Source organism: Cibotium barometz, chromosome 40 (assembly GCF_041138505.1).
Source record: "Cibotium barometz isolate CiBa-2024 chromosome 40, ASM4113850v1, whole genome shotgun sequence".
In the NCBI taxonomy this organism is placed as follows: Eukaryota; Viridiplantae; Streptophyta; class Polypodiopsida; order Cyatheales; family Cibotiaceae; genus Cibotium; species Cibotium barometz.
In genome coordinates, this window is record NC_141085.1 from 22,659,173 (window position 1) to 22,665,796 (window position 6,624).

Here is a 6,624-nt window from a genome sequence, read left to right on the forward strand (position 1 = left end):
CCTTTTTTGCGGAAGAGTTTGGAAGCCTTGGGATTTGGTCTACCCAAGGCATGGAAAGATCTCATTGGCAAGCACGTTGTGCCTATCAAAGGGCCACTCAACATGGAGGAGGAATAAAGAAAAGTAATCCCATGAAGCAACTATGTCAGTGGTGGTATAGGCAGATTCAAGTGAGGGCTCGTGTGAAGATCAAACATGCTGAATCAGCTGTGTCATGTGCAATAAGAAAGGTTCAGGCTGAACGGAGACGTTCAATATATGTCTCCTCACAGGGAAAGCATAATCATGCTGAATGGCTAAGACAACGACAAAGACAGGGCAGAGTGTGGAAGAAAATTGATCATTGAAATATATATTGTAAAACAATGATGTAACTGTGAAAGATTTTAAAAGAACAAGAGCTTTCATCTATGTCCCATATAAATGTTTCCAATATATATACATTTCATAGTTTGTAATGGTAAACAAGAAGAGTATTGAGAAATATGACAAAACTTCTTAGCAACTGGAACAATCTAAATTTGTTAATCTGGAACAGAGACTTCCCCCAGCCGAGCCTTTTTTGTTGACGTTTCTGCATCATCTTCTTCATCCTCTATCAGTGGCACAACAGGGACCTTTGGCCTTGCTGTTCTAAGAAGATGCTTCTTCCCGCAATCACTCAACAGATTAGGATCAGTGATCCCACATGCCAACCCGTAAGCAGCATATGTTAAATAATATTTACATCTTAACGAATATACTCCAGGTCCCTCTCCAAAAATTCGAACAGCTGCTTGCCGCTCCAGAAGTATTGCCTTGTTTGCATTCAGCCTTAAGTGATAGCCACCTAAATACCTGGATAAAGTCTTTATCGCCATCAGAGGAAAACTGGCATTGTCCTTGGAGTAGCTAGCGTGAAATATCACAATTTGAGGGAATTTTAGGCGGTGTATATATGTTCCTAGTGTCAAATCGTGGCCCAATCCCGCCATACGCTTGCCTGAAGCACGTTTGAGGAATGTGTCTTCATATATTTCCAACTGAAAAAATAAAGGAGCATTAGCCAGAAACAACATCACCAAACATTTCAGGACAAAGTTGATAAAGCCAAATCCACAACAAAAAAAAACTAACCTCTTGGTTCTCATCTGCTTCAAGCAAGGCGTCTTGCCATAAATTAGTGCTCGAACTAGGAACGGTTTCCGCTGACTTATTTGGCACATCCCTACACCCTCCCATGTTGGTGATATTCAGTCTGTCCCTTGCTTCTTGTAGCTCTTCCTCTGTGGCATCTTTTCCTTCATATCTAAGGGCATCAACATAGATCATATTTAGTGTTGTTGCAGCAGAAAGGAACTCGGTGTCTTTCACATGGCTATCCACTAAAAGGTACTTGTCTATCCCATCATCATCTACAAAATTGTCATCGACCTCCAGATTCTGGGCTATGAAAGCTATGCAATGATCCTCCCTTAAGTTAAATACACGTTGTATGTCTGTCAGAAGAATATACTCTGAATCTCCTACTTGGTAGGAGGGGAGTAATGGCGTTGGAATGGGGGAGGAGTCATCTGATTCGATCACAAGCTGACCTACATCACTGTTTTGTTCTCTAACTGCCTCAATATCAACCACCGAACTGAGCTTCCTCTCTTCTTCAACATTGAACTCCTCAATGACATGAGGAGTGTCCTCCTCTTCAGCAGCATCCTCAACTGTGGGACTTGCCTGACGAGAAATCGTGTCTTCACTTTCAATTTTTGCAGGCGTCTCTGTACATTCTTCATCTGTTAATTGCACGTTCATGTGCAAGAAGCATAAGAAGGCGTAGGAGTATTCCATCAAGCGGCACTTTCTTTTGTGAAAAGGGCATAGCAAGGCTCTCTTCTTATCACATGGCACCTTGTGCCAATCCCTGTTTAACCTCTGCTTCTTCTCCGGCGAAACCTTGAGATTAAAATGAATGTGACTTTTCCCATCAATCATCATTGGTTCTTCATTTGTGAGCTCGTCAAACTCTTGCTTTGCCTCTTGAAGTATCCATGATGGCTAGACAATGTATCCTCCAGAGAAAAATCGCTATTGAACATCAACGAAATTGCAGGGTGCAAATCATGGTGTCGACATTTGTAGAGGAAGTCATATAATAGAGTTGCAGGTGTTTCTTTGATCTCTTCGTCCACATCAAATTCGACTTGAACTTGCGCCATGGCTGAATTCAAGTATGTAGAAAAGACATGGAAAATATTAGTTCAGGCAATGAATCAAGAGACAGTCGATCTTAAACAACAAATCTCTGTGTGGTGTAAATGGATTCAACATAACACGAGAGGAGATGCCAGAGGAATCCAGGTATTCCTCCTCGCGTTGTAGTGAATCTATTTTCCCTAACGCAAATAAAATTGCAGCTAAGTCAAGGACCTCTTCTCGCGTTATGGTGAATCGATTCACCATAATGCGAGGAGGAGTATTGTGCTTCCTATGGGACCTTCGCTCGCGTTATGGTGAATTGATTCACCGCAATATGACGACTTTATCATCCTTTGGCAACGCCTCTAACGTTATGGTGAATTAAAAATAAAGATAGTTCTCCAGTACCCATACTGAGAGAGGAGGTGTCAAACGAATTAAAATACTCTTCTTCGCAGTCAATTCACCATAAGGCGAGGAGTCATAGGTTTTCAATTCACCTTTACGCGATGAAAAGACAAAGCAAGAAGTTCTCCACGACTGAAACCAAAACAACGAAATAACAAACGAAGAAAAAAGCACAAAGGAGATAAAAATACCAGGAAAACGAATTGTATACAATCGTCGCAGGAGATGGAGATGAAGGAGGTTGGAGGTTTGTCTTTGACGTTGGATACAGGAGGATGATTGATGAAGGAGGGTTGGAGGAGATAGTCAGTCGTTGATGGAGATAAAGGCCGTTGGTGGGGAGATAAATGAGAATACGAACTCCAAGAGAGGCAATAAATGAGATGAGTATCCTAGAAAATCCGTTATTAATGCTACGCGACACGTTAGCGCCGCGTTTTCACCCGCCATTCCATGAATGCCACGTGGCATCCCGCCGTGTACCTAGCACGTGTACAAGCTATAAAGTTTAATCAAAGCCCTTTTTAATGCTATACGACACGTTAGCGCCGCCTAGTCGCCCTGGCAGCCCGCCAGCACGTGTGTTCGCTCTAAAGACTAATCAAAGCCGTTAATCACGCCACCTTTTCGTCCTCTTATCGATTTTGCCTTGTCCGTCCTCCTGCTTGCCTCCAGGTGACTTCCGACTACCGCCACAGTACTGAACCGACTTTCCAACTCCTGCACGACAGTCTCCATCCATTCACACGCAAGAAATGTAAGTTTTTGTATAATACTTGATTGTTTTGTAAGCTTCTTGTATATTGCTTGTTTGTTTTGTTTTTTCTTCGACTGTTTGCCCTGTGCCATTGTTTCTTCTTCGACTGTTTGCCTTCTGCCGTGGTGATTCAATTCACCTTAAAGCACACGACGGGCCATTAGAATCTCAATAAGCTCCATGTCTTATGGTGGATCGAATCACCATGGCAGAAGGCAAACGTAAGAGATTCGCGAAAATCGATTCACTATAACGCGAGGAGGATTGTTTTGCTTTGACTGGCCCTTAAACTCGCGTTATGGTGAATTCACCATAACGCATGACCAAGGGGCAAAGGATTCACAATAATCCACCTCTTATTGGTGTCAATTAAATCACCTCCTACACGACAGTCTCCATCCATTCCCACTCATAGAATGTGACGAAAGTGTATTACTTGATTGTTTTGTGTTTCTTGTATAATACTTGATTTAATTTGTTTTTTCTTCGACTGTTTGCCCCCTGCCATTGTTTTCTCTTCGACTGTTTGTCCTCCGTCATGGTGATTTTATTCACCGTAAAGCAGATGACGAGTCATTAGAATCTCAATACTGCTCTATGTGTTATGGTGAATCGACTCACCAAACTGCAAGACGGAATGGTAAGAGATTCGGGAGAACCCTCCTCCCGTTGTAGTAGATCGATTCACTATAACACGAGGAGGACTGTTTTGATTTGACTGGCTCTTAGTCTCGCGTTATAGTGAATCAAATCATTATAACGCAAGATCGAAGCTCAAAGAATGCACGATAATCCGCCTCTTATTGTTGTCAATGAATTCACCATAATGCGAGAAGGATTATTGTGTTTCTGTGGACCTTCATCTCTCGTTATGGTGAATGGATTCACCATAACGCGAGGAAGTGCATATTGCTTACTTGGCCCCCCTCTCTCGCTTTATGGTGAATTGTTAATCGTGTGCTACTGAATAGCAAAGTTTTCTGCTTTTTCTTGCGTTTTCAGATGGCTCGTGTAAGGCATACAGCTAGACCCATTGACAATGCAGCTCCCTCATCTACTGGGAAGAAGATGGGCGTTCTGAAAGCCTCAAGATCAAGAAAATCAAGCAGTCCTTCCCGATTGTCCAAAACGCAGCCTAGACTCAGGCGTTTCGCAGAGCATTCGGCAGCCCTGCGAGAAATCAAAAAGTTTATGAAGCACCCGACAGCTGCTATTCCCAGATTGCCTTTCCAGAGGCTTGCCAGGAGAATTTGTGAGCAGAATGGAATTTTGTTTAGGTGGAAGGCATCGGCCTTGTTTTGCTTGCAAGAGGCCACAGAAGATTGGATGATCGAATTTTTTTTGGATAGTTACGTTCTTGCTGCCCACGCACGCAGGGTGACAGTAATGAACAAAGATTTTTTCAGCCTAATAGCCCTTCGTTTCAGATACGATAAGTCACTTAGACCAGTTACGTTTACTGATGAACGAATGTTACAAATTTTGGATGTCCGGCCTGTACAAAAAGTGAGAATTGAAGAGGTGACCGAGGGAGGTCCAGATCATGAGCATCAGACTCGGGCAAATTTAATGACAAGCGCTCAAAGGGAACATCAAGCTGCAATGCTTGCATTGCAAACAAAAAGGGAAAATGTTCGCGCACTCCACGCCATGAATCAGGAGGCGCTGCAATTTTTGTTGCCGGAGTTCTATGTACCCTTTAATATTAGAGGGCATAGATGTTATTTCCCGATTCATGCTGAAGAAATCAACATTTTGTTTGATCCCAAAACTGAAGTCAACGACAAAGTGCTCAGATGTGTTTTAAGGTATACTCTTTTCTCTGTCCTCCCACAATTTTTCATTCTTTGCTCTTAAAGTTGATGCCTCACTCTTGATATGTTTCCTTGTGAAGTTTTGTTATTTCGCTATTGCCCGAGGATGTACAGCAACGAGTGTTCCAGATTGATTCACTGGTCTCAACACTGTTGCTAGTAGAGTCAGTTTCGTACCTCGATGTGCTGAACTGGTTTCGGGAGGTCCAGCTGGACGATGCTCGAGTATTTTTTTTGGCATATCATGAAAAGTGAGTTTGTCTCTCTCTCTCTCTCTCTCTCTCTCTCTCTCTCTCTCTCTCCTCTCTCTCTCTCTCTCTCTCTCTCTCTCTCTCTCTCTCTCTCTCTCTCTCGCATGATGTTTATAGGAATCACCGTACACGAGTTATATAGTGCTTCCTTTGGATTGAAACTAATAGAATTCTATTGTGCAGTTCCCATTGGAGTCTTCTACTAGTTGACGTGCAAGAAAATGTCATTTACCTTGCAAATTCGACATCTGGTGTCCATGGAAATGTTTTGCTGTAAGTAAAAATCATTAAGATACATATTATTGTTTGAGTTAGAAGTCCGGATTGATCAGGATAATGATTGGTCTCTGTTTACAGTGGAGTCAGGAAACTAATGGCAGCTTACGAGAGCCTCAGCATGGACATCGACACCCTGGATCGATCGACCATCCGAAGGGTTAGTGTCCCCAAACAAGAAGATGGCTACAGCTGTGGGTGGAGGGTTGCACTTAATGCAATGTTGCTGCTACGAAGCATTTTTCAGCTCCCTTCAGAGGATGTAAGCATTTTCAGCTCCCATACGCATTTGTGCTCTTGTTTATCTTCTTATATATTGTCATGTTGATCTTATTTATGCCTTGATGAATTGTGATGGCAGTTTCCATCAATGTCTCGCTACGTGGACCTAGACGTCCAAACGTTTAGGGAGGAAACGATTGCGAAATTGATCGAGGTCGCTGAAGTTATACCTCCAGACGAGCCAGTGGACTTCATCCCGCCCAATCCACGAGGGGGGATAGGCCCCCCTGAGCCTCTTACATGGGCTCCATACTTGGGAGAAGAGCCCTGGCTCCATCCTGAAGCCGATACCTATGGGTTCCAGCAATAAATATTTTTTTCCTTCTTCCAACAAATGTACGTTTGTAAATATGCAGCTATACATGTATTGGAGAGAGAACATCAAATGTAAATACACTTATCATTTGAAAATCAGAGGATTAAATTTGCTACTGTGTTCCTTCACTGCTTGCTTTCTTACTTTAAGCCTTTTTTTGTGTACATAAAAATTCAATTGGGGAATTCTTGCCTTCATTACATTGTTTTAAACAGTAAAGCATTACAAAAGCAATGTTCTGAATAGATAAGTTTATTGCATATGGAAAATACATTGTCACCGTATACATGGTCACATCATATATCTTCTAGTGCCTCCAATTCATGTGGGGCTGCAACATCTTTACAA